The 9,335-nt window shown below is 39.7% G+C and overlaps 1 long non-coding RNA gene across 1 annotated transcript in view; it reads left to right on the top strand.

The window, feature by feature from the left end:
- LOC137979561 (uncharacterized) overlaps window positions 1-860 on the top strand; it is an 8,387-nt gene extending 7,527 nt beyond the window's left edge. Inside the window, exon 4 of the long non-coding RNA XR_011118361.1 lies at window positions 1-860. This exon is cut by the window's left edge and continues 2,866 nt beyond it. This is a non-coding gene — a long non-coding RNA (uncharacterized lncRNA).
- The last annotated feature ends 8,475 nt before the right edge of the window (window positions 861-9,335 follow it).

Genomic DNA, 9,335 nt, shown 5'->3' with positions numbered 1-9,335 from the left:
TGCTGGGTGACATTTGTTTTCGTGGGACAACCGCATTCAAATATCAACTTACTTCAAGTTCAGGAAATTCCGTAACTTCGTATTTTGTAGAAGCACTGTGGCCTTTTTTCAAGGCCATGGCCTCTAAAAATATATCTGTCTTCATTATAAGAAAGAATGCGTGCAAATGATCATGAGGTCAAATCCTGTTCTGGCCACGATTTGCTCTTTCCAGTAACTGTTGTTTTTTCGCCAACCCTTCTTTCCAAACGCCATATTGAAAACTTCCATATTGACAGTTCGATTCCAAACCAGCGGTGGAAGAGATGATTGTGATGAGCCCTCAGACTATGATAAACAGCAGCAGGAGACGTTGAAGGCAGACACGGGGGGCGTAGCGTGGGATTTTGAAGGTGTACGCACACGAATAATGCTTCAAGCGCCAAAGGCACTCCAAACTAGGGGGGTCTGAGGGACATGCTCCTCCAGAAAATTCTGAAATTTAGGGTCTTGGAAATGCCATTTCCGATTATTTTCGAAGGTTGTAACCTAAAAGTATAAACAAAAGAGGAGAACTGTAAAAAATATTTATCTATAACCCTTTACATATATCTATATACATGTACATTTATCTGTAATCTTATACCTAGTTTTCTTATGGCTATATTTGAATTTCAAAAAAATTGTAACGGCAAATCATTTAACTCCCTGAAGACGTCAGGTCGTACCTGACGAAATATACGTCCTCACAGCCGTAGTTAGTTTTTTAATTTTATTTTACACATCAGTTGAGGTTTCTCTGCAGCAAGCTACAACTCAAGCAGGGGCTTACAACACAATTAAAGGGCAAGCCGTCGCAAACTCTGTTATAGTGTGTTTTCACTCTCGTGATCAGTAACCTTATTTTTCCACCGTTTGCATGATAATAGAGCTCAATTCCCGGAGGATTAGTTAGGGACACGAACATGGCCGCCGTGCCAAGCTAGATAGAGCCGTTCACAAAATATCTTTACCCTAACACTTTTTTGTCTGCTAACAAACGTGCCTGATCGGTAAAAGATTGTTACTCCTCCCTGTCCCGCCTCCGCCGTCTCGTATTAGGCAGCTTAAACGACGACGACGGCAACGAGAACGTCATCTCAAAATATAAATTTACGTTAAGGTGATCACTTCGAGACTATTTTAACCTTTTAAATATGACAAGGGTGAGGTAGTTTCTCAAACATAATACTGGTCGGAAAGGCGCTTAATTTAGGGGAGAGAATGAAAATTTATCCTCAAGTGCTGTCGTTCGTCATAAAGCATCAAATGTGGCTATCTCACGTTGCAATTTTTGCTGATGACGGCAAAGAAATGGACAAAAGTGAGAAACGCACGTGCTGAGAGCGCAAAGTGCTGAGAGTGCTGAGAGTGCCGTCGCCGTTGTCGTTGCTTAAGCTCCCTATTATTTTGGAAGCGCCAGAATTGGAATGCGCGCGCACGCTTTGACAGATTGCAAATTGGACTTAGCCAAGCTCAGTGCAAAACCAGGGGATTATCAGGAGCTGCAGCTTCTATCTCCACTAATTCCTTGAGTCAACTTTTTCCCTTGGAAATTTATATTAAAGAACAGGTTTTCCCCGGGAAGAGTATCATATTCTTCTTTACGCTCTGTTTTGATTGGCTTTTAATAGTGGGCTTGTTGAATCTCCCAAGGGAGGCGTTCCATAAATAAATCTGCTCTGGAAAGGGTTGACTCGTACGCCAAATATAGGAGATATAGGTTTTCCTTGATGAACTCCTAGCAAAACCCGATACACAAATCAGCAGTTACAAGACACGTTATTTTTTATGAGTTTCTTTTGACCAAAACCCATGGATCACACAGAACCAAAAAAAAAAAATTCCGGAAGCGAACCTAATCACCTAAGTGACAAAACTGGGAGAGACTTTTTCATCTAAAAATTGAGAAACAAAGAGCTAAAAGAATATCAGTTCAAATTTATTCATTGACAAATTGTGACAAAACCAAAATAGCATTAAAAGAGTATGATTATTGTTTATGCATATATAGCTATAGAGGAATCAAGGTCAAGATACGGAGTTCAATTCCCCAAAGGAATCTTATCCTCCTCCAACAGGGTATGCGGATGGTCGATTATTTGAAGAGAAGAGATTAACAAGTGATCGATGTAGCGGGGGAACTAGTTTAGTGTCAACCATCCTTACCATGATTTTTGTAATGGCAATACACAGAGAAAAGGCATAGCACAGAAAGATCGAGTGAGCATTCAAGCATAGAATCGTTCAACATCGTTCAACAAAATCGGCCGTTTGCCCGACCGGGCCTTGATAGGACACGTTCGATATGTCAATATTCACACATGGCTGCGAGTCTTTATGGTTAAATTTAAATATTGTTTTGTTTAAAAATCTCCCTTGAGACTTGCGAGACAAAGAAAACTGAACTGAGCCGTGAAATTTGACCATAAAGCCTCGTTGCCATGCCTGAATATTGATATATCGAACTCGGCCTATTATTGGTGGTTTGCAACCAATCTCTAGGGACACAGAAAAAAATACTGCAATGTTCAATTACTGGTGGACGAACAAACGGAGCTACTGGGAGATCTTTTGTTTTCGTCCACCAAAATGGCGGCGATGACGTAACGTGAAAACAACCTAGCGATTTAATCCTCGTTCCAAAGCTAATCGCGCGGTATGGGTCCTTACAATTCGGTATGTTTTAAGTGAGCGTTTAACATAGTCACCACTACAAATGTTGCGTATTAATGTAATGTTTATTCCGAGGTGAAGGCCTTCCATTGCATGTCAGCAGTACGGTACGCGTACTGCGTTTTCTGTTTGGCAACGTTTTCGTCGTTTGTAATTGGGGATCTTACGCAAGGATGAGAGAACGTTGTCTAAAAAGATTCTTTCCCGTTATTGTAATAATTTCGGGATAACTCCAAGTCGTTTGGGATGGAAAGTGTGTATCTAGATTGCACTGAATAAAATTGGCTTGAACGTTGCTGACACGTCATCTACACAACCTCAAATTTGATCAATTGACGTCTTTGTCAGGACAAGGACGGCAAAGAAATGTGCCAGAATGCAAGAGGTACGCGCATGCGCAGGGCACGCCGGGCCTTTGATTTTGTTCATTAAAGCCTGGTTTACACTTTTTCTTGTTTTTGTTTTTTGACGAGGAACTTACTGAGGTGGTTCGCAATTTACAGATTTGGTCACGCTGAGGTCACAAAATTTAAAAAAAAAACACGCGCGATTCAGGCTTAACAAGCACCATACTAGTGCCCAGCTTGCGCGCGGCCCTAAAACTCTAGGGAGCCTCCTTAAGCTTATTGTTTTGTGGCTTTCTCCTAGCCGTCGTCGTCGTCTTTGCGTAAACTCCCTCATAACGCACTTTCTCAATACGTTCTCATCTAGAATAGTGAAAACTCTCAGTTGTGACATGAAGTTGGTTATATATTAGTACTGTGGAACTTTCATTTAACAAGGTGATTATTAATAATTAGCTAGGAGCCAAGGACATTGGTTAGTTCATTTGCGGAGAAAGGAGTACATATTCACTCTATATCGGCGCAATTCGGCATTTTCGAGTATTAAGTATACAATAATATCTGGCCTTGATTTTAAGGCGTGGAAGGCACTATCTTAACTTATCTTCCTCACAAATAACTACCCAACGGATTAGCGCTATTGAACCGATTGAGGTATCCACTGGACAGTGCTATATATCCACCCTTAGGACAACTGAGGCTGGAAATTCAACTATAACTGCATAAACACGAAATAATTCAATGCACAATACAATACAATACATACTTAATTGACGGCTCCCCATAGGGGCTTTTCAGGGCCAATTTAACACAACGAAACGACGGAACAGAATATCAACAACTGTTAAGAATCCCAACTGGCCGGAGGCAAACCAGTTGGCCAGGATCAAATTCAACGAGTGGTCACCACAGGTCTTGAACCCGGGATCTCCGAAACTCAAGGCAAGCGCCGTAACCACTGGGCCACACTGCCTCCTTAATGCAGAGAGCTACGACAATGGAAAATTGCATAGGCCAAGGTAAAATAAATAGAACCTACGAATCAGCTAAAAGGATACGATTTCAACCACTAAAATTGTTTAATACAAATTCACAGCTACGCTTGTTTTTATTTGGTTTTCTCTGCGAGAATAAATAAAATTGATCATACAGATCAAATATATATAGTAAGAATTCTTTAGTTTTAATTTAGTTTTAATTCTTTAGTTTTAATTAGTAAGAATTCTTTAGCATTAAACAGACAAATTGATGTCCTCGACACAATTTGCTGTGATTGTTAAGGTTTGCAGTAGCAAATACCCGATGGGGGGAGCCAAGGCCCTCGACAGGGGGTAGATGAGGAACTAAAACACGCGATGGGGGAAATTAAACTTGATGGGGCTGGGGTGGTTAACGACATTACCAGCACAGTTTGGAAACTAAAGCGGTTGACTCGAAAAACTAATTGTAGGGCCACGAATTGTAGGTCGCGTAGCTTACAGAACGACAAGTTATTCAATTTGTCTCCGTTTTTAGAAAACGACCGACGCAATCAGTTTCCATATAAGGTCATTACGGTGTATAAGCTGATAACCAAGATTGAGTGAGCCAATCAGAAAGCTAGAAATGCAATAATAAGTAACAATAGGTTATAATTATTTTATATCCAGCAAGCCCGAGTAGAATAATTGTTATATTAAAAAGTCTAAGATCAACAACTCTTCCACTGAAGCATCAATTTCTGCCTTGGTCAATTCCTGTTGATTCAAAACGGTTTTTGTCGGCCATTTTTACTCAGAGCTGCAAAAATGTTTTCAGCTCGCTTTATTGCTGACGCGTACCTTGACCATATTAGGTAGAGCAGGTATATGAACTGATAGCCTGTATCCGGCTAGCCAATGAAAATGCTGGAAATCTGATATCCTTTAATAATAAGCCGACATTAGGATATGAGTAAGTGATGCCGAGATCTCAAGAAATTTATGCAAAGAGGTCCTCTCGTTGACACATCACAGAAACTTTATTTCCCACTAGCCTAACCGATAAAATGATTTTGCACATAAAAAAAAAGTAATTGTAGTCGTATTTATATAGGGCATTCTCTACATGTACAAATGCGTTTTGCATCATTCAATGTATTAATGAGATGACCAAGACACCGCAAAATCCGTAGGCTACTGTTATTACAGAAGCAGTTATTTTCTCCTTCTTCTCAGTTTAAATTAAAGGGAAGATAAACCACTTTCAAAATGGCGGCCAAATAAAACATTATTCTGTTTTAATGCTAACTAGACCCTCCGTGAGGGTACACTGGGTTGCCTGTGGTACGTGCAGCGTTCCACGCAATTTTTTTCAAGTTGGAGGGGGGGGGGGGGGGGGGGGGTGACCCAGAAGTCGTACCAGAAGTCATACCAGAAGTCATACCAGCAGAGGCCCTTTGGCTCACAGGTCTTCACACGTTCGTACGACGAAACAGATCCTTTTGTGAGGTTAAAAACCTGGCGACCGGCCCATTAATTAACCATTTGTCAGAAAGAAGAAATTCCTGTCCTCTTTAAAAAAAATTGACACGCATTGCTTACGTGTGGTAGTGAAGTAACACAGCGATTTATTCCATAATGTCAACTGAACTGTGTGTTGTCTTCCAGGAGCTTCAAGTTGTCCTTGCGTAATATGTAGCTCTAACAGTGCACGATATTGTTTTGGTATTGTGTATCATTGTAGTGAAATGGTAGAAGTCTTGGGTAAATAGCCTGAGAAGACATGTGGTTACTAGCAAAGTACTGAGCCCAGAAAGATTGAAGAAAATAAATGGGAAGTGAAAAACATTGTCTTCTGGGATGACATGTTGACTGTTGTCTTTGCGTAATATGTAGGTCTAACAGTACACGATATTGTTTTGGTATTGTCTATCATTGTAGCGCCATGGTATAAGTCTTAGATAAATAGCTCCTTGAGAAGACATGTGGTTACTAGCAAAGTACTGAACCCAGAGAGACTGAAGAAAATAAAAGGGAATCGAGAAACATTGGCTTCTGGGCTGACATGTTGATCATGCAACTTCTTTCCACCACAAGTGTAAGCGTGCACTGACAGCATCTGACAGCATCTGAAAGCTTTGTAAACAACAGTTGAAAGCTGAAGTTATGCCTATTCGGCGGGGTTAGTATCTGGATGGGCGACCTAAGAAATATACCACTCAGTAACAGAAGCATAGGACCGAAAATTCTATTTTAATGCTATCAAATGCGAACCAAGCAAGATACAGATTTTGTTAGCTTGCTTTATCCAAAACAAATATTGATGTAAAAGTAAATAAATATGGATACACAGTTTTTAAGAAGAGCAGAAGGAAGTTTCAGGACGGTCGATCGAGCATAAAATATTTTGCCATCGGTAATAAAATCTACGACATGAAAACAACATTTATTTTGAACCACGAATATAAAAAGTTACCATCAGCGAAAAACAGTTTGGGAGATTTTAGTTGTTTTGTTGTAATTGTACAAGTTTGGCTGCACCGAGTAAATCGCACATCGAATTCAGCGAGCGCAGTGATCAAGTTACCGCGTTATTTTACCGCGGCATGTTTACTCGCGAAACAGTGAAGCATCTGTGTCAAATGATGCCAAGCTACCGGGTTTTTGTTTTTGTTCGTTTTCTTTTTATTTCGATTGTTATAAATTTTGACAAGAAATGTGCGAATTCAACACAAAGATCACAATCGCGCAACTCTCAGAGGTTGACCATTGTTTCTGGAAAATCAAAAATTTACTCTCCAAGACAAGGTTATTTATCACCAGGTAATTCCATCGTTTTGGTAATAGCAGCTACTTTATTATTCATCAGCGTCACAATCTTTTGCCGATTTTGGGGGTCATTTTGTTGAAACTCAAGCACGCTTCCAACAGACCTGTTTATTTTCGTGACTAATGCGTTACCACAAAAATTCTCCCCGTATCACATTTCAACACATGTATGCAAATTTGCTAAGCTCGAAAATTACACAACATGATAAATTTACAAAAGCTAGAAATTTCACAGAAATATTTTCCAGCGAAACATTTATTGAAACAAGCAACATATTTGCTATAAGAGGCAAGAAACCCTTTCTATTTCAGTTGCGTGCGTGCAAGCGAAACAAACAATCACAAAGCATATGCAATTAAATAAATTTCTGACAGTTCACATTCAACCCTTTTCGAAAGAACCTTGACCGTAAATAATAAAGCACAAAAGAGACAACAAGCTTTCATTCAAGTAATTTTTCACTGTCACATTTCCAAATATTTTACACCTTTGCTGAGTTGAGTATAAAATACCGGTAAATGTAAATTGTCAGATAACTAAGATGCGACTTGAGTAAACACTGTGATGCATTCTTGTTGGCGTTCGATTCCTTCAATGTTAATTTGTTAAATCATAGTTAGTAACTATGGTTAAATCCATAAAAAAATTGCTATTTGATTTCCGTGTTTTATATAATACCAAGTTGGTAAAATATTAGAAACAAAGCTCACTTGATATCCAAAGGCGAAAAATGAAATTGTTGTCGAAGACCATTACTCGTCTCTTACAATCCAGATATTTATTTTTCAGCGCTGTCTTGCTCATACAATTGACGATCCATTCTTGAGCTCCATGAGGGTATATTTTGTTTAAAGATCCACTAAAACGCCATTCACGTCAATGACTTATTAGTGAAATTTCCAATTGTTATACTGGAAGACTGTGCAGAGTTGAGAACAGGTAAATACAAATCTGACAAATAGCGAGACAACTGAGATAACAGATCCACTATATGGATTCCTTATCTGTCTTTGTTGAACCCACACTGAGTTACCAGAGAACTGTTCATTTGGTTTGAGTGTTGTACAAAACACCACGCTTGGCAAAATGTTAGGAAGACTGCTCACTTTGATTACGGCTCGACGGGCGACAGATTGTTGTCGAAGTCCATTACTCGTCGCTTCTAACATTCGACCGCCTGTCCTGTCCAGTATCCAATTCGCTTGCCATTATTGAGCTTCATTAGGGTACATTTTGTTCAAAGATCCCCTAAAACGCCATTCGCGTTACATGACTTTCGACGCCATTGCCGGTTAAGTTAATCGTTCTACTGTGTCCACCAGAGAAATCTACGCATTTCCCACTACCCTCTCGATCCTAAGAAAATACGCGTAGAAGGCTCTATGCACAAAGACACCACTTAGCAGGGGAGTGACAGGCAGGACTTTTACCGACACGGAAAAAAATAAAAAAATAAAAAATAAAACGAAAAATAAAAAAACGACGAAATTAAAGACAGATTCCGACTGGGTTGGCAACCCAGTAATAAGCCTTTCTAGCCTCCCTACGAAGAGCAAATTTCAAAAGAATATTTGTTTCAAAATGAGGCCAGCATGTCTAATTAACATAAATACAAAAGAATGAAAAAGTGGTTGCCATTTATGAAAGTGGTCAATGTCACGGTGTAGTTTTACCAATTGCTCGCCCCTACCCACTATGCAACTTAACGTTAACTACTATGAAACATTACACTGATCAAAGATTCGTGAAAAAAAGTGTCTGTCGCGCGAGCATATCGCCTTATGTAAAGAAATCCAGGTGGCCCTCGGATTTCAGAACCCAGCCCATGGGATTCCGGATCCCGAATTGTGGATCCCAGATTCCGGATTCCAAACTGGCGGGTTCCACCCAAATGGATCCTGGATTCCATCGAAATTCGTGGAATCTGGATTCCACACAATGGATTCCGGATTCCACGCTCTGGATTCCGGATTCCAAAGACTCACATTTGCTGGATCCCGGATTTCAGATTCCTTCACATCGGGCGAGGCATACTAAATTTAAGTAAAAAAACTACAGAGATAAACTTTCAAAAACTATTAGGCTAAACAGTTTTCAAAACCCCAATTGCAATCCATTTTAATCTTCAATTGTGCACATCCCTTCCTCCCTTTGTATTTGCTGTTTCATTCAAACCTTGCTTCAACATTTTTAGGAACTATTTTTACGTTTCGATTGACTTGGTTGCCAGCGTTCACAGTTTTAAGACCATGAATGTTGGTCGTGCCGGCGTCGAATCCACGATCTACTAATTTTTAGATTAAAAACAGCGGATTTAATACAGCAGTTATCAGGAACTCATCAATAGGCTCGAATAGATTATGCTAGTAAAAATAGCACATTATGCTTTTAGCAGTGCTCAATAGGCCATTTATACGGGAGAAAATAAGACGCGTCTTAAGTAAGACGCGAACTGCTCGTATAAATGGTACAAAACAAGCGTTCGCGTCTTATTTTAGACGCTACTTA

Source organism: Montipora foliosa, chromosome 12, assembly GCF_036669935.1.
Source record: "Montipora foliosa isolate CH-2021 chromosome 12, ASM3666993v2, whole genome shotgun sequence".
NCBI lineage: Eukaryota > Metazoa > Cnidaria > Anthozoa > Scleractinia > Acroporidae > Montipora > Montipora foliosa.
This window is presented reverse-complemented; position numbering and strand designations above follow the sequence as displayed.